The sequence below is a fragment of the Peromyscus eremicus genome, unplaced genomic scaffold (assembly GCF_949786415.1).
Source record: "Peromyscus eremicus unplaced genomic scaffold, PerEre_H2_v1 PerEre#2#unplaced_97, whole genome shotgun sequence".
NCBI lineage: Eukaryota > Metazoa > Chordata > Mammalia > Rodentia > Cricetidae > Peromyscus > Peromyscus eremicus.
The window spans coordinates 87,864-107,835 of record NW_026734336.1 but is presented as its reverse complement, the minus strand read 5'-3'; positions in this window follow the sequence as shown (position 1 = coordinate 107,835).

Below are 19,972 nucleotides of genomic sequence, written 5' to 3'. Positions count from 1 at the left end.
ATCCGTTTATGAATGGGAAACAAATGCTAGCTCGCCTTACAAGAAACACACTCTGCTTTCGAGAAAAGAGCACTCTTCTACTCTACTCTGTTTTCTGTAGAGCCAGAAGAGTGAGCTTGCTCAGAACAAAGGAACTGTGCTTTTACACACTCGGGCCATATCTAGTTCAACTCTGCTTAGGAAACTGACAAGAACAGTAGCTTCTCTTCAGTCCAATACACTGTACTTGCTGGGAACAGACACGAGTTCAATTTGAAATGAGTATAGCAATTGGAACACAATAGTGACTTTCCTTACCAAAAAACAACTCTTGCTCATAGGACCAGAAACTGCATGTGATTTAACGCCATTTATGAATGGGAAACAAACACTATCTTGCCTTGCAAGAAGCACACACTGCTTTTGAGAAAAGAGCAGTTTTCTACTCTATTGTGTTTCCTATAGGGCAGAACAGAGTGCTTGCACTGATCAAAAGAACTGTGCTCCTTACACACGGGCCATATCTAGTTCAACTCTGCTTAGGAAACTAACAAGAACAGTAGCTTCTCTTCAGTCTAATATACTGTACTTGCTGGGAACAGACGCGAGTGCTATTTGCACTGTGTATGGCAATGGGAGCACAATAGTGACTTTCCTTACTAGAAAACAACTCTTGCTCATAGAAACAGTAAATACATGTGTTTCAACTCCGTTTATGAATGGGAAACAAATGCTAGCTCGCCTTACATGAAACACACTCTGCTTTTGATAAAATAGCACTCTTCTACTCTACTGTGTTTCTAATAGGGCCAGAACAGTGAGCTTGCTCAGAAGAAAAGAACTGTGCTTCCTACACACATGTGCCATATCTAGTTCAACTCTGCTTAGGAATCTGACAAAAACAGTAGTTCTTTAGATCCAATACACTGTACTTGGTGGGAACGTATGTGAGTGTTATTTGCACTGAGTATGGCAATGGGAGCACAATAGTGACTTTCCTTACCAGAAAACAACTCTTGCTCGTAGAATCAGAAACTGCATGTGATTCAACTCCGTTTATGAATGGGAAACAAGCACTAGCTCGCCTTACAAGAAACACACTCTGCTTTTGAGAAAGTGCTCTCTTCTACTCTACTGTGTTTCCTATAGGGCCAGGAGAGTGAGCTTGCTCAGAACAGAAGAACTGTGCTTCCTACACACACAAGCATATCTAGTTCAACTCTGCTTAGGAATCTGACAAGAACAGTAGGTTCTCTTCAGTCCAATACACTGTACTTGCTGGGAACAGACGCGAGTGCTATTTGCACTGTGTATGGCAATGGGAGCGCAAAAGTGACTCTTCTTAGCAGAAAACAACTCTTGCTCGTAGGACCAGAAACTGCATGGGATTCAACTCCAATTATCTATGGGAAACAAACACTATTTCGCTTTACAAGAAACCCACTATTCTATTGAGAAAAGAGCACTCTTCTACTCTACTGTTTTTCCTATAGGGCCAGAACAGTGAGCTTGCTCAGAACAAAAGAACTGTGCTTCCTACACACAAGCGCCATATCTAGTTCAACTCTGCTTAGGAAACTGACAAGAATAGTAGCGTCTCTTCAGTCCAATACACTGTACTTGCTGGGAACAGACATGAGTGCTATTGGCACTGTGTATGTCAAAGGGAGCACAAAAGTGACTTTCATTACCAGAAAACAACTCTTGCTCATAGGACCAGAAACTGCATGTGATTCAACTCTGTTTATTAATGGGAATCAAACACTAGCTTGTCTTACAAGATTCACACTCTACTTTTGAGAAAAGAGCACTCTTCTACTCTACTGTGTTTCCAATAAGCCAGAAGGGTGAGCTTGCTCAGAATAAATGAACTGTTCTTCCTAAACACACAGGGCATATCTAGTTCAACTCTGCTTAGGAAATTGACAAGAACAGTAGCTTTACTTCAGACCAATACACTGAACTTGCTGGGAACAGACGCGAGCACTTTTAGCATTGTGTATGTCAGTGGGAGCACAATAGTGACTTTTGTTACCAGAAAACAACTCTAGCTCGAAGGACCAGAAACTGCATGTGATTCAACTCTGTTTATTAATGGGAATCAAACACTAGCTTGTCTTACAAGATTCACACTCTGCTTTTGAAAAAAAGCAGTTTTCTATTCTACTGTGTTTCCTGTAGAGTCAGAACTGTGTGCTTGCACAGAACAAAAGAACTGTGCTTCCTACACATGGGCCATATCTAGTTCACTCTGCTTTGGAAAGTGACAACAACAGTAGCTTCTCTTCAGTTCAATACACTGTACTTGCCGGGAACAGACACGAGTGCTATTTGCACTGTATATGACAAAGGGAGCACAATAGTGACTTTCCTTACAAGAAAACAACTCTTGCTCATAGGAAAAGAACCTGGATGTGATTCAACTCCTTTAATGAATGGGAATCAAACAATAGCTTACCTTACAAAAAACCACACTCTGCTTTTGAGAAAAGAGCACTATTCTACTCTACTGTGTTGCTTTTGGGCCAGAAAAGTCAGCTTGCTCAGAACAACAGAAATGTGCTTCCTACACACACAGGCCATATATAGTTTAACTCTGCTTGGTAAAATGACAAGAACAGTAGCTTCTCATCAGTCTAATACACTGTACATGCTGGGAAGAGAAGCAAGGGCTATTTGCACTGTGTATAGCAGTGGGACCACATTAGTGATTTTCCTAACCAGAAAAAACCTCTTGCTCGTAGGACCAGAAACTGCATGTGATTCATGTCTGTTTATGAATGTGAAACAAACGCTCTCTCCTCTTATAAAAACACACTCTGCTTTTGGGAAAAGAGCACTCAGCTCCACTAATGTGTGACCTATAGGGCCAGAAGGATGAGCTTGATCAGAACAAAAGAACTGTGCTTCCTAAACACACGGGACATATCTAGTTCAACTCTGCTTGGTAAACTGACAAGAACTGTAGCTTCTCTTCAGTAACACTCTCTGCTTTTGAGAAAAAAGCACTCTTCTACTCTATTGTGTTTCCAAAAGGCCAGAACAGTGAGATTGCTCAGAACAAAAGAACTGTGCTTTGTACACACACGGCCATATCTCATTCAACTCTGCTTAGAGAACTGACAAGAACAGTAGCTTCTCTTCAGTCCAATCGACTGTACTTGCTGGGAAGAGATGCGAGTGCTTTTTGCACTGTGTAAGGCAATGGGAATGCAATAGTGACTTTCCTTACCAGAAAACAACTCATGCTTGTGGGACCAGAAACTGCATTTCATTCAACTCCGATTGTGAATGAGAAACAAACACTAGCTCACCTTACAAAAAACCCACTGTGCTCTTGAAAAAAGCACACTTCTACTCTACTGTGTTTCCTACAGGGCCAGAAGAGTGAGCTTGCTCAGAACAAAAGAACTATGCTTTCTACACACCGATCATGTCTAGGTCAACACTGCTTAGGAAACTGACAAGAACAGCAGCTTCTCTTCAGTCAAATACACTGGACTTGATGGGAACAGACGTGAGTGCTATTTGCACAGTATATTGCAATCAGTGTGCAATAGTGACTTTCCTTACCAGAAAATAACTCTTTCTTGTAGGACCAGAAAATGCATGTGATTCAACTCCGTTTCTGAATGGCAAACAAACACTAGCTCGCTTATAAAAAACACACTCTGCTTTTGGGAAAAGAGCACTCTTCTCCTCTACCGTGTTTTCTATAGGGCCAGAAGATTGCTCTTCCTCAGAACAAAAGAACTGTGCTTCCTACACATGGGCCATATCCAGTTCATCACTGCATAGAAATGTGACAAGAACACAAGTCTCTTCAGTTATATACACTGTACTTGCTGGGAACAGATTCGAGTGCTATTTGCACTGTGTATGGCAATTGGAGTGCAATAGTGACTTTCCTTACCAGAAAACAACTCTTGCTCTTGGGACCAGAAACTGCATGTGATTCAACTTCGTTTATGAATGAGAAACTAACACTAGCTCGCCTGACAAGAAACATACTTTGCTCTTGAGAAAAAGGAACTCTTCTACACTACTGTGATTGCTATAGGGTCAGAAGAGTGAGATTGCTCAGAACAAAAGAACTGTGCTTCCTACAGACAGGGGCCATATCTAGTTCAACTCTACTTAGAAAAATGACAAGAAGAGTGGCTTCTCTTCAGTCCAAGAAACTGTGCTTGCTGTAAACGGACTTGAGTGCTATTTGTACTGTGTATGGCAATGGGAGCACAATAGTGACTTTCCTTACCAGATAACAACTCTTGCTCGTAGGACCAGAAACTGCATGTTATTCAACTCCATTTATGAATGGGAAACAAAAATTAGCTCGCCTTACAAGAAACACTGCTTTTGAGAAAGAGCACTCTTCTACTCTACTTTGTTTCCTATAGGGCCAGAAAAGTGAGTTTGCGCAGAACAAAAAAACTGGGCTTCCTACACACACGGGACATATCTAGTTCAACTCTGCTCAGGAAACTGACAAGAACAGTAGCTTCTTTTTAGTCCAATACACTGAACTTGCTGGGAACAGACTTGAGTGCTATTTGCACTGTGTATTGTAATCAGTGCACAATGGTGACTTTCCTTTCCAGAAAATAACTCTTTCTTGTAGGACCAGAAACTACATGTGAATCAACTCCGTTTATGAATGGCAAACAAACGCTAGCTCACCTTATAAAAATCACATTCTGCTTTGGGGAAAAGAGCACTCTTCTACTCTACTGTGTTTCCTATAGGTCCAGAAGAGTGAGCTTGCTCAGAACAAAAGTACTGTGCTTCCTACACACACGGGACATATCAAGTTCAACTCTATTTGGTAAACTGACAAGAACTGTAGCTTCTCTTCAGTAACACACTCTGGTTTAGAGAAAAGAGCACTCTTCTACTCTACTGTGTTATCAAAAGGCCAGAACAGTGATATTCTTCAGAACAGAAGAACTGTGCTTCCTACACACATGGGCCATATCTAGTTCAACTCTGCTTAGGAAACTGACAAGAACAGTAGCTTCTCAACAGTCCAATACACTGTACTTTTTGAGAATGGACGCCAGTGCTATTTGCACTGTCTATAGCAATGGGAGCACAATAGTGACTTTCCTTACCAGAAAAAAACTCTTGGTCGTGGGACCAGAAATTGCATGTGCTTAACCTCAGTTTATGAATGGAAAACAGATGCTAGCTCGCTTTACAAAAAACACACTCTGCTTTTGAGAAAGGAGCACTCTTCTACTAAAATGTTTTTCCAAATGGCCAGAACAGTTAGCTCGCTCAGAACAAAAGAACTGTATTTCCTACACACGGGCCATATCTAATTCAACTCTGGTTAGGAAACAGACAAGAACAGTGGGCTCTCTTCTGTCAAATACACTGTACTTGCTGGGAACAGAAGCGAGTGCTTTTTGCATTGTGTATGGCAATGGGAGCACAATAGTGACTTTCCTTACCAGAAAACAAGTCTAGCTCATAAGAACAAAAACTGCATGTGATTCAACTCCATTTATGAATGGGAAACAAACACTAGCTCGCCTAACAAGAAACACTGATTTTGAGAAAAGAGCACTCTTCTCATCTACTGTGTTTCCTAAAGGGCCAGAAGAGTGAGCTTGTGCAGAACAAAAGAACTGGGCTTCCTACACACAAGGTCATATCTAGTTCAACTCTGTTTAGGAAACTGAAATGTACAGCAGCTTCTCTTCACTCCAATACACTATACTAGCTGGGAACAGACGCGAGTGCTATTTGCACTATGCATGGAAAAGGGAGCACAATAGTGATTTTCTTCACCAAAAAACAAGTCTAGCTCATAGGACCAGAAACTGCATGTGATTCAAATCAAAAGAACTGTACTCCCTACACAAACAGGCAATATGTAGGTCAACTCTGCTTAGGAAACTGACAAGAACAGTAGCTTCTCTTCAATCCAAAACACTGTACTTGCTGTGAACAGACGCCAGTGCTATTTGCACTGTGTATGGCTATTGGAGCGCAATAGTGACTTTCATTACCAGAAAACAACTCTTTCTGGCAGGACCAAAACCTCCATATGATTCAACTCCATTTATGAACGGGAAAAAAAACACTAGCTCGCCTTACAAGAAACACACTATGCTTTTGAGAAAAGAACACTCTTCTATTCTACTGTGTTTCCAAAGGGCGAAAGAGTGAGCTTGCTCAGAATAAAAGAACTGTGTTTCCTACACACATGGGCCATATCTAGTTCAACTCTGTTTAGAAAACTGACAAGAACAGTTCTTCTCTTCAGTCTAATATAATGTATTTGCGGGGAACAGATGAGTGTGCTATTTGAACTATGTATGGAATTGGGAGCTAAATAGTGACTTTCATTACCAGATAACAACTCTTGCACATAGTACTAGAAACTGCATGTGAATCAAGTCCGTTTATGAATGGGAAACAAACATTACCTCGCCTTTCAAGAAACACACTCTGCTTTTGAGAAAAGAGCACTCTTCTTCTCTACTGTGTTTCCTGTAGGGCCAGAAATATGAGCTTGCTCAGAACAAAAGAACTGGGCTTCCTACACACTCAGACCATATCTAGTTCAACTCTGCTAAGAAAACTGACCAGAACAGTAGCTTCTCTTCAGTCTAATACAGGGTACTTGTGGTGAATAGACGCGAGTGATATTTGCACTGTGTATGGAAACGGGAGCACAATAATTACGTTCCTTACCAGAAAACAACTCTTGCTAGTTGGACAAGAAACTACATGTCATTCAACTCAGTTTATGAATGGCAAACAAACACCTGCTCGTCTTTCAAGAAACACAATCTGCTTTTGAGAAAAGAGCACTCTTCTACTCTACTGTGTTTCCAATAGGGCCAGAAGAGTGAGCTTGCTCAGAAAAAAAGAACTTTGCTTCCTACACACACGGGTCATATAAATTTCAACTGTCCTTAGAAAACTGACAAGAACAGTAGGTTCTCTTCAGTCCAATACACTAATCTTTATGTAAAAGACGCGAGTGCTATTTGCACTGTGCATTCCAATGGGAGGGCAATAGTGTCATTTCTTACCAGAAAACAACTCTTGCTAAGAGGACCAGAAACTGCATGTGATTCAACTCCGTTTATGAATGGAAAACAAACACTAACTTGCCTTGCAAGAAACTCAATCTGTTTTTGAGAAGAAAGTACTCTTCTATTTACTGTGTTTCATATAGTGCCAGCTCAGTTAGCTTGCTCAGAACAAAAGAACTGTGCTTCGTACACACACGAGCCATAGGTAGTTCAACTCTGCATAAGAAACTGACAAGAAGAGTATCTTCTATTCATTCCAATACACTGTACTTGCTGGGTTCAGACCCGAGTGCTATTTGCACTATGTATGGCAATAGGAGCACAAAATAGACTTTCCTTACCAGAAAACAACTCTTGCTCTTAGGACCAGAAACTGCATATGATTCAACTCCATTTACGAATGGGAACTAAACACTATCTTGCCTTACAAGAAACACACTCTGCTTTTGAGAAAAAAAGCACTCTTCTACTCTACTCTGTTTCTTATAAGGCCAGTATAGTGAGCTAGCTAGTAACAAAACAACTGGGCTTCCTACACACAGGAGCCATATCTAGTTCAACTCTGCTTAAGAAAATCACAAGAACAGTAGCTTTTCTTCAGTCCAATACAGGGTACTTGCTGGGAACAGATGCAGTGCAATTTGCACTGTGTATGGCAATGGGAGCACAATAGTGACCTTCATTACCTGAAAAGAACTCTTGTTAGTAGGACCAGAAACTGCATGTGATTCAACTCCGTTTGTGAATGGGAAACAATCACTAGCTTTCCTTACAAGAAACACACTCTGCTTTTGAGAAAAGTGTACTCTTCTACTCTACTGTGTTTCCTAAAGAGCCAGAAGAGTAAGCTTGCTAAGAACAAAAGAACTGTGCTTCCTACACACGGGTCATATTTTGTTAAACTCTGCTTAGAAAACTGACAAGAAAAGTAGCTTCTCTTCAGTCCAATACACTGTACTTGCTTGGAACAGACGCGAGTGCTCAATAGCGACTTTCCTTACCAGAGAACAACTCTTGCACGTACAACCAGAAACTGCATTTGATTCAACACCATTTAAAGATAGGAAACAAATGCTAGCTCACCTTACAAGAAACACACTCTGCTTTTGAGAAAAGAGCACTCTTCTACTCTACTGTGTTTCCATAGGGGCAGAACAGTGAGCTTGCTCAGAATAAAAGAACATTGCTTCCTACACACACGTGCCATATATACTTCAACTCTGCTTATAAAACGACAAGAAGAGTAGCTTCTCTTCAGTCCAATGCACTGTACTTGCTGGGAATAGACGCGAGTGCTATTTGCACTCTGTATGGCATATGAGCGTGATAATGACTTTCCTTATCAGAAAACAACCCTTGCTCGTAGGACAGAAAACTGCATGTGATTCAACTTCATTTATGAATAGGATACAAACACTAGCTTGCCTTACAAGAAACACACTCTGCTTTTGAGAAAAGAGCACTCTTCTACTCTACTGTATTTCCTATAGATCCAGAAGAGTGAGCTTGCTCAGAACAAAGGAACTGTAGTTTCTATACAAACTAGCCATATCTAGTTCAACTCTGCTTAGGAAACTGATAAGAAGAGTAGCTTCTTTTCAGTCCAATAAACAGTAATTGCTGGGAACAGACGCGAGTGATATTTGCACTGTGTACTGCAATGGGAGGACAATAGTTACTTTTCTTACCAGAAAACAACCCTTGTTCGTAGGACCAGAAACTTCGTGTGATTCAACTCCATTTATGAATGAAAAATAAACACTAGCTCGCCTTACAGGAAATACACTCTGCTTTTGAGAAAACAGCACTCTTCTCTTCAGTATTTCCTAGAGTGCCAGAAGAGTGAGCTTGCTCAGTACAAAGAACTGTGCTTCCTACACACACAGGCCATATTTAGTTCAACTCTGCTTAGGAAACTGACAAGAACTGCAGCTTCTTGTCAGTCCAATACACTGTACTTGCTGGGAAGAGACATGAGTGCTATTTCCACTGTGTATTGCAATGGCAGTAGCTTCTCTTCAGTCCAATACACTGTATTTGTTGGGAACAGACGCGAGTGCTATTTGCACAGAGTATGAAAATTGGAGCGCAATAATGACTTTCCTTTCCAGAAAACAAATCTTGCTCATAGGACCAGAAAATGCATGTGATTCAACTCCGTTTATGAATGGGAAACAAACACTAGCTCACCTTCCAAGAAACACACTCTGCTTTTGAGAAAAGAGTACTCATCTACTCTACTGTGCTTCCTATAGTGCCAGAACAGTGAGCTTTCTCAGAACTAAAGAACTGTGCTTCATACACACACGAGCCATATCTACTTCAACTCTGATTAGGAACCTGAAAAGAACAGAAGCTTCTCTTCAGTCCAATAATCTGTACTTGGTGGGAACAGACGCGAGTGCTATTTGCACTGTGTATGGAGGTGTGAGCACAATAGTGACTTTCCTTACCGGAAAAAAACTCTTGCTAGTAGGATCAGAAACTGCATGAGATTCAACTCCGTTTAAATGGGAAAAAAAACACTAGCTCGCCTTAAAAGAAATACACACTGCTTTTTACGAAAGAGCAGTATTCTACTCTACTGTTTTTCCTATTAGGGCCCGAAGTGTGAGCTTGCTCAGAAGAAAAGAACTGTGCTTCCTACAAACACGGGATATATCTAGTTCAGAATCTGCTTATGAAGCTAACAAGAACAATAGCTTTCATTCAGCCAAATACACTGTACTTGAGGAGAACAGATGAGAGCGCTATTTGCACTGTGTATGGCAATGGGAGAGCAATAGTGACTTTCCTTACCAGAAAACAACTCTTGCTCGTTGGACCAGAAATTGTATGTGATTCAACTCCGTTTATGAATGGGAAACAAACACTAGCTCTCCTTACAAGAAACACACTCTGCTATTGAGAAAAGAGCACTCTTCTACTCTACTGTGTTTTTTATAGGGCCAGAACAGTGTGCTTGCTCAGAACAAAAGACTGTGCTTTTTAACCACACGGGCCATATGTAGTTCAACTCTGCTTAGAACATTAACAAGAGCAGTAGCTTCTCATCAGTCCAAAACACTGTATTGCTAGGAAAAGACGCGAGTGCTATTTTCACAGTGTATGTCAATGGGAGCACAATAGTGACTTGCATACCAGATAACAACTCTGTCTCATAGGACCATTATCTGCATGTGATTCAATGACGTTTATGAATGGGATACAAACACTAGCTCGCCTTACAAGAAACACACTCTGCTTTTGAGAAAAGAACACTCCTCTACTCTACTGTGTTTCCTATAGGGCAAGAAGAATGGCCTTGCTCAGAACAAAAGAACTGTGTTTCTTAAACACACGGGCCATATCTAGTTCAACTCTGCTTAGGAAACTGACAAGAACAGTAGCTTCTCTTCAGTCCAATACACTCTACTTGATGGGAAGAGACACGAGTGCTATTTACACTGTGTATGGCAATGGGAGCGCAATAGTGACTTTCCTTACCAGAAAACAACTCTTGCTCATAGGACCAGAAACTGCATGTGATGCACATCCATCTATGAATGGCAAACAAACACCAACTCTCCTTACAGGGAACACATTCTGTTTTTGAGAAGAGAGCACTCTTCTACTCTACTGTGTTTCCTATAAGGCCATAACAATGAGCATCCTCAGAAAAAAAGAACAGTGCTTCCAAAACACACGGGACATATCTAGTTCAACTCAGCTTGGAAACTGACAAGAACCGTAGCTTCTGTTCAGTCCAATACACTGTGCTTGCTGGGAACAAATGCGAGTGCTATTGGTACTGTGTATGGCAATGGGAGCCCAATAGTGACTTTCTTTATCATAAAAAAAACTCTTGCTCGTAGGTCCAGAAACTGCATGTGATTCAACTCCGTTTATGAATGGGAAACAAACAGCAACTCGCCTTACTGATAACACACTCTGCTTTTGAGAAAAGAGCACTCTTCTAATCTTTTGTGATACCTGTACGACCAGAAGAGTGATCTTGCTCAGAACAAAGAACTGTACTTCCTATACACACTGGCTATCTTGCTCAACTCTGTTTAGGAAACTGACAAGAACAGTACCTTCTCTTCAGTCCAATACACTGTACTTGCTTAGAACAGATGCGAGTGCTATTTGCACTCTGAATGGCAATGGAAGCACAATAGTGACTATCCTTACCAGAAATCAACTCTTGCTCATAGGATGAGAAACTGCATATGATTCACTCCGTTTATGAATGGGAAACAAACACTAGCTTGCCTTACAAGAAACACACTGTGCTTTTGTGTAAAGAGCACTCTTCTACTATTCTGTGTTTCCTGTAGGTTCAGAACAGTGAGCTTGCTCAGAACAAAAAAAAATATGCTTCCTACACACACGGGCCATATCTAGTACAACTCTGTTTAGGAAATTCACAAGAACAGTACCTTCTCTTCAGTCCAATACACTGTATTTGATGGGAAGAGACACGAGTGCTATTTGCACAGTGTATTGCAGTGGGAGCACAATAATGTCTCGTTTACCAAATAACAACTCTGTCTCATAGGAACATTATCTGCATGTGATTCAGCTACGTTTATGAATGGGAAACAAACACTAGCTCTCCTTACAGGAAACACATTCTGCTTTTGAGAAAAGAGCACTCTTCTACTCTACTGTGTTTCCTATAGGGCCAGAAAAGTGAGCTTGCTCAGAACAAAAGAATTGTGCTTCCTACACACAAAGGCCATATCTAGTTCAAATCTGCTTAGGAAACTGACAAGACCAGTAGGTTCTCTTCAGCCCAATACATTGTACTTGCTGTTAACAGAGGCAAGTGCTATTTGAACTGTTTATGGCAATGGGAGCACAATAGTGACTTTCCTTACCAGAAAACATCTCTTATTCATAAGATCAGAAACTGCATGTGAATCAACTCTCTTTATGAATGGGAAACAAACACTAGCTCCCCCACAAGAAACACACTCTACTTTTTAGAAAAGAATACTCTTCTACTCTACTGTGTTTCCTATAGAGCCAGAATAGTGAGTTGCTCAGAAGAAAAGAACTGTGCTTCCTACACACACAGACCATATCTAGTTCAACTCTGCTTAGTAAATAACAAGAACAGTAGCTTCTCTTCAGTCCAAAACACTGTACTTGCTAGGAGCAGACACGAGTGCTATTTGCACTGAGCATGGCAATGGGAGCACAATAGTGACTTTCCTTACCAGAAAACAACTCTTGTTCGTAGGAACATAAACTGACTGTGATTCAACTCTGTTCATGAATGGGAAACACAGACTAGCTTATTACAAGAAACACACTGTGGTTTTGAGAAAGGAACACTCTTCTATTCTACTGTGTTTCCTTTAATGCCAGAAGAGTGAGCTTGCTCAGAACAAAAGAACTGTGCTTCCTACAAACACGGGATATATCTAGTTCAGAATCTGCTTATGAAGCTAACAAGAACAATAGCTTTTATTCAGCCAAATACACTGTACTTGAGGAGAACAGATGAGAGCGCTATTTGCACTGTGTATGGCAATGGGAGAGCAATAGTGACTTTCCTTACCATAAAACAACTCTTGCTCATTGGACCAGAAATTGTATGTGATTCAACTCTGTTTATGAATGGGAAACAAACACTAGCTCGCCTTTCAAGAAACACGAGAGAAATTTGCACTGTGTAAGACAATGGGAGCACAATAGTGACTTTCATAACCAGAAAACAACTCTTGCTCATAGGACCAGAAACTTCATGTGATTCAAATCCGTTTATGAATGGGAAACTAACACTAGCTCAACTTACAAGAACCACAATCTGCTTTTGAGGAAAGAGCACTCTTCTACTCTAATGAGTTTCCTATAGGGCCAGAACAGTGAGCTTGCTCGAAAAAAAAAGAACCGTGCTTCCTACACACACAAGCCGTATCTAGTTAAACTGATCGTAGGAAAATGACAAGAATTGTAGCTTCTATTCAGTCCAATACACTGTACTTGCTGGGAGAAGATGCGAGTGCTATTTGCACTGTGTATGGCAATGGGAGCTCAATAGTGACTTTCCTTACCAGAAAACAACTCTTGCTCTTACGACCAGAAACTGCATTTGATTGAACTTGGTTTATGAATGGAAAACCAACACTAGCTCGCCTTACAAGAAACACATTATGATTTGAGAACAGAGCACTCTTCTACTCTACTGAGTTTCCTATAGTGCCAGAACAGTGATCTTGCTCAGAACAAAAAACTGTGCTTCCTACACACATGAGCCACATCTAGTTCAATTCTGCTTAGAAAACTGACAAGAACAGTAGCTTCTCTTCAGTCCAATATACTGTACTTGCTGGTAAGAGAGGCGAGTGCTATTTGCACAGTATATGACAATAGTAGCACAATAGTGACTTTCCTTACACGAAAACAACTCTTGCTCATAGGACCAGAAACTGCATGTGATTGAACTCCGTTTATGAATCAGAAGAAAACTCTAGCTCGCCTCCAAGAAACACACTCTGCTTTTGAGAAAAGAGCACTCTTCTACTCTACTGTGTTTCCTATAGGGTCAGAACAGTGAGCTTGCTCAGAACAAAAGAAAAGTGCTTCCTAAACACACGGGCCATATCTAGTTCAACTCTGCTTAGGAAACTGACAAGAAGAGTAGTTTCTCTTCAGTCCAATATACTGTACTTGCTGGGAACAGACGTGAGTGCTATTTGTACAGTATATGACAATGGTAGCACAATAGTGACTTTCCTTACCAGTAAACAACTCTTGTTCATAGGACCAGAAACTGCATGTGATTCAACTCCGTTTATGAATCAGAAACAAACACTAGCTCACCTCCAAGAAACACACTCTGCTTTGAGAAAAGAGCACTCTTCTACTCAACCATGTTTCCTATAGGGCCAGAAGAGTGAGCATGCTCAGAACAAAAGAAATGTGCTTCCTACACACCTGGGCCATATCTAGTTCAAGTCTGCTTAGGAACTGACAAGAACAGTAGATTCTCTTCAGTCCAATACTCTGTACTTGCTGGGAACAGACACAAGAGCTATTTGCACTGTGTTTGGCAATGGTAGTACAATAGTGACTTTCCTTACCAGAAAACAACTCTTGCACATAAAACAAGAAACTGCATGTGATTCAATTCCGTTTATTAATGGGAAACCAACACTACCTCGTCTTCCAAGAAACACTCTCTGCTTTTGAGAAAAGAGCACTCTTCCTCTCTACTGTGTTTCCTACAGGGCCAGAAGAGTGAGCTTGCTGAGAACAAAAGAACTGTGCTTCCTACACAGGGCATATCCAGTTCGACACTGCTTAGGAAACTGACAAGAAGAGTAGCTTCTCTTCAGTCCAATATACTGTACTTGGTGGGAAGAGACGCGAGTGCTATTTGCTCTGTGTATGGCAATGGGAGCGCAATAGTGACTTTCCTTACCAGAAAACAACACTTCTCGTAGGAATAGAAACATCATGAAATTCATCTCCGTTTATGAATGGGAAACAAACACTAGATCGCCTTACAAGAAACACACGCTGCTTTTGAGAAGAGTACTCTTCTACTCTACAGTGTTTCATATAGGGCCTGGATTGTGAGCTTGCTCCGAACAAAAAAAACTGTGCTTCCTGCTCACACGGGACTCATCTACTTCATCTCTGCTTAGAAACTGACAAGAACAGTAGCTTCTCTTTAGTCCAATACACTGTAATTGCTTGGAACAGACGTGAATGCTATTTGCACTCTTTATGGCAATGGGAGTACAATAGTGACTTTCTTTACCTGAAAACATCTTTTGCTCATAGGACCAGTTACATCTAGAGCAACCCTGCTTAAGAAACTGTCAAGAACAGTAGCTTCTCTACAGTAAAATACCCAGTACATGCTGGAAACAGACACGAGTACTATTTGCACTGTGTATAGCAATGGGAACACAATAGTGTCTTTCCTTACCAGAAAACAACTCTTGCTAGTATGGCCAGAAACTGCATGTGTGTCCACTCCGTTTATGAATGGGAAAAAAACACTAGCTCGCCATTCAAGAAACCCACTCTGTTTTTGAGAAAAGAGCACTCTTCTACTCTACTGTGTTTCCTATAGGGCCAGAACAGTGAGATTGCTCAAAAGAAAAGAACTGTGCTTCCTACATACACGGGCCATATCTAGTTCAACTCTGGATAGAAAACTGACAAGAACAGTGGCTTCTCCTTAGTCCAATACACTGTACTTGCTGAGAACAGATATGAGTGCTATTTTCAATGTATGGGAATGGGAGCACAATAGTGACTTTCCTTAGCAGACAACAGCTCTTGTTCATAGTACCAGGAACTGCATGTGATTCAACTCCGTTTATGACTGGGAAACAAACACTAGCTCTCCTTACAAGAAACACGCTCTGCTTTTGAGGAAAGAGCACTCTTCTACTCTAATGTATTTCCTATTGGGCAAGAACAGTGAGCTTCCTCATAACAAAAGAACTGTGCTTCCTACACATACGGGGCACATCTAGTTCAAGTCTGCTTAGGAATGTGAGAAGAACAGTATCCTCGAGTCAGTCCAATACACTGTAATTACTGGGAACAGAAGCGAGTGCTTTTTGCACTGTGTATGGCAATGGGAGCACAATAGTGACTTTCCTTAACAGAAAACAACTGTTGCACATAGAATCACCAACTGCATGTGATTCAACTCCGTTTGTGAATGGGAATCCAACACTAGCTCGCCTTATAAGAAACACACTCTGATTTGAGAAAAGAGCAATCTTCTACCCCACTTTGTTTCCTATAGTTCCAGAACAGAGATTTGCACAGAACAAACAAACTGTGATTCCTACACACACGGGACACATCTAGTTCAACTCTGCTTCGGAAACTGACAAGAAGAGTAGCTTCTCTTCAGTCCAATACACTGTATCTGCTAGGAACCGACGCGAATTCTGTTTGCACTGTGTATGCCATGGGACCACAATGGTGATTTTCCTTACCAGAAAATAACTCTTGCTCTTAGGACCAGAAATTGCATGTGATTCAACACCGTATATGAATGGGAAACAAACACTAGCACGTCTTACGAAAAACCCACTCTGCTTTTGCAAAAAGAGCACTCTTCTACTATACTTTGTTTTCTATGGAGCCAGAACTGTGAGATTGCTAAGAATAAAAGAACTGTACTACCTACTCTCACGGGCCATAATTAGTTCAACTCTTCTTAGAAAATTGACAAGAACAGTATGTTTTCTTCAGTTCAATACACTGAACTTGCTGGGAACAGACGCGAGGGCTATTTGCATTGTGTATGCCATGGGACCACAATGGTGATTTTCCTTACCAGAAAATAACTCTTGCTCTTAGGACCAGAAATTGCATGTGATTCAACACCTTATAAGAATGGGAAACAAACACTAGCACGTCTTACGAAAAACCCACTCTGCTTTTGCAAAAAGAGCACTCTTCTACTATACTTTGTTTTCTATGGAGCCAGAACTGTGAGCTTGCTAAGAACTAAAGAACTGTACTACCTACTCTCACGGGCCATAATTAGTTAAACTCTTCTTAGAAAATTGACAAGAACAGTATGTTTTCTTCAGTTCAATACACTGAACTTGCTGGGAACAGACGCGAGGTCTATTTGCATTGTGTATGGCAATGGGAGCTCAATAGTGACTTTTCTTACCAGAAAATAACTCTTGCTCATAGGACCAGAAACTACATGTGATTCAACTCCGTTTATGAATGGGAAACAAACACTAGCTCTCCTTACAAGAAAAACACTCTGCTTTTGATAAAAGAGCACTATTCTACTCTACTGTGTTTCCATAGGGCCAGAAGAGTTAGCTTGCTCAGTGTAAAAGAACTGTGATTCCTGCACACATGGGCCATATCTATTACAACTCTGCTTAGAAACTGATAAGAACAGTAGTTTCTCTTCAGTCCAATACACTGTACTTGCTCGGAACAGAGGCAAGTGCTCTTTGCATGGTGTATGGGAGCACAAAAGTGACTTTCCTTACCAGAAAAGAACTCTTGCTTGTAGAACCAGAAACTGCGTGTAATTCAACTACGTTTATGAATGGGAAACAAAAACTAGCTCACCTTAGAAGAAACACAATCTGCTATTTAGAAAAGAGCACTCTTCTTCTCTATTCTGTTTACTATAGAGCCAGAAAAGAGAGCTTGCACAGAACAAAAGAAATGTGCTACTTACAAACATGAGCCATATTAGTTCAACTCTGCTTAGGAAACTGACAAGAACAGTAGCTTCTCTTGGTTCCAATTACTGCTCTTGCTGGGAACAGACGCAAGTGCTATTTGCACAGTATATGGCAATGGGAGAGCAATAGTGACTTTACTTACCAGAAAACAACTCTTGCTCGTAGGACCAGAAACTGCATGTGATTCAACTCCATTTCTGACTGGGAAACAAACACTAGCTCTCCTTACAAGAAACACACTCTGCTTTTGAGAAAAGAGCACTCTTCTACTCTACTGTGTTTCCTATACAGCCATAAGAGTGAGCTTGCTCAGAACAAAACAACTATGCTTTCTACACACAAGGCACATATCTAGTACAACTCTGCTTAGGAAACTGACAAGAAGAGTAGATTCACTTCAGTCCAATGCACTGTAATTGCTGGAAACAGACACCCGTGCTATTTGCACTGTGTATGTCAATGGGAGCACAATAGAGATTTCCTTACCAGAAAGCAACTTTTGCATGTAGGACCAGAAACTGCATGTGATTCAACTCTGTTTAAGAATGGAAAATGAACACTAGCTCGCCTTACAAGAAACACACTCTGCTTTTGAGGAAAGAACACTCTTCTACTCTACTCTGTTTCCTATACAGCCAAAACTGTGAGCTTGCTCAGAATAAATGAACTGTGCTTCCTACCCACACGGGCCATATCTAGTTCAACTCGGCATAGAAAACTGACAAGAACAGTAGCTTCTCTTCATTCCAATACACTGTACTTCCTGGGAACAGATGCAAGTGCTATTTGCACTGTGTATGGCAATGGGTGCACAATAGTGACTTTCCTTACAAGAAAACAAGTCTTGCTTTTAGGACCAGAATCTGCATGTGATTCAACACCGTTTATCAATGGAAACAAATACTAGCTTGCCTTACATGAAACACACTCTGCTTTTGAGAAAAGAGCATTCTACTACTCTACTGCGTTTCCACAGTGCCAGAACAGTGAGCTTGCTCAGAACAAAAGAACTGTGCTTCCTACACACAGGGACCATATCTAGTTCAACTCTGCTTAAGAAACTGACAAGAACAGTAGCTTCTCTTCAGTCCAATACACTGTACTTGATGGGAGCAGACGTGAGGGCTATTTGCACTGTGTATGGCAATGGGTGGGCAATAGTGACTTTCCTTACCAGAAAACAAATCTGGCTCGTAGGACCAGAAACTGCATGTGATTCAACTGTGTTTATGAGTGGAAAACAAACGCTAGCTCGCTTTGCAAGAAACATACTCCACTTTTGAGTAAAGAACACACTTCTACTTTATTGATTTTTCTATAGGGCCAGAAAATTGAGCTTGCACAGAACAAAAGTACTGTGCTTCATACACACACGGGCCATATGCAGTTCAAATCTGCTTAAGAAACTGACAAGAACAGTACCTTCTCTTCAGTTCAAAATCACTGTACTTGCTGGGAACAGAGGCGAGTGCTATTTGCACTGTGGATGGCAATGGGAGCACAATAGAGACTTTCCTTACCAAAAAACAATGCTTGCTCGTAGGACCAGAAACTACATGAGATTCAACTCAGTATATGAAAGGGAAAGAAACACTAGCTCATCTTACATGAAACACACTCTGGTTTTGAGAAAAGAGCACTCTTCCACTCTAGTCTGTTTCCTATAGAGAGAGAAAAGAGAGCTTGCACAGAACAAAAGAAATGTGGTTCCTACAGACATGAGCCATATGTAGTTCAACTCTGCTTAGGAAACAGACAAGAACAGAAGCTTTTCTTCATTCCAATTACTGTACTTGCTAGGAACAGACGCGAGTGATATTTGCACTGTGTATGGAAATAGGAGCGCAATAGTGGCTTTCCTTACCAGAAAACAACTCTTGCTTGTAGGACCAGAAACTGCATGTGATTCAACTCCTTTTATGAATCCGAAACAAACACCAACTCCCTTTACAAGAAACACACTCTACTTTGGAGAAAAGCACACTGTTCTACTCTAGTGTTTTTCTAATAGGGTCAGAAGATTGAGCTTGCTCAGAACAAAAGAACTGTGCTTCCTACACACACGGGACATATCTATTTTAACTCTGCTTAAGAAACTTACAAGAACAGTAGCTTCTCTTCAATTAAATACACTGTAATTGCTGGGAATAGAGGCGAGTGTTATTTGCCCTGTGGATGGCAATGGGAGCAAAATAGAGACTTTCCTTACCAGAAAAGAACTCTTGCTTGTAGGACCAGAAACTGCACGTGATTCAACTCCGTTTATGTATGGGAAACAAAAACTAGCTCGCCTTAAAAGAAACACACTCTGCTTTTTTGAAAAGAGCCCTCTTCTTCTCTACTCTGTTTCCTATAGGGCCAGAAAAGAGAGCTTGCACAGAACAACAGAATTATGCTTCCTACACACATGAGCCATATGTAGTTCAACTCTGCTTAGAAATCTTACAAGAACAGTAGCTTTTCTTCATTCCAATTACTGCATTTGCTGGGAACAGACGCAAGTGCTATTTGCACAGTATAAGGCAATGGGAGTGCAATAGTGACTTTCCTTAACTGAAAACAACTCTTGCTCGTAGGACCAGAAACAGTATGTGATTCAACTCCGTTTATGAATGGGAAACAAACACTACCTCTCCTTACAAGTAACACAATCTGCTTTTGAGAAAAGAGCACACTTCTGCTCTACTGTGTTTCCTATAGGGCCAAAGGTGTGAGCTTGCTCAGAACAAAACAACTGTGCTTCCTACAAACAAGGCATAT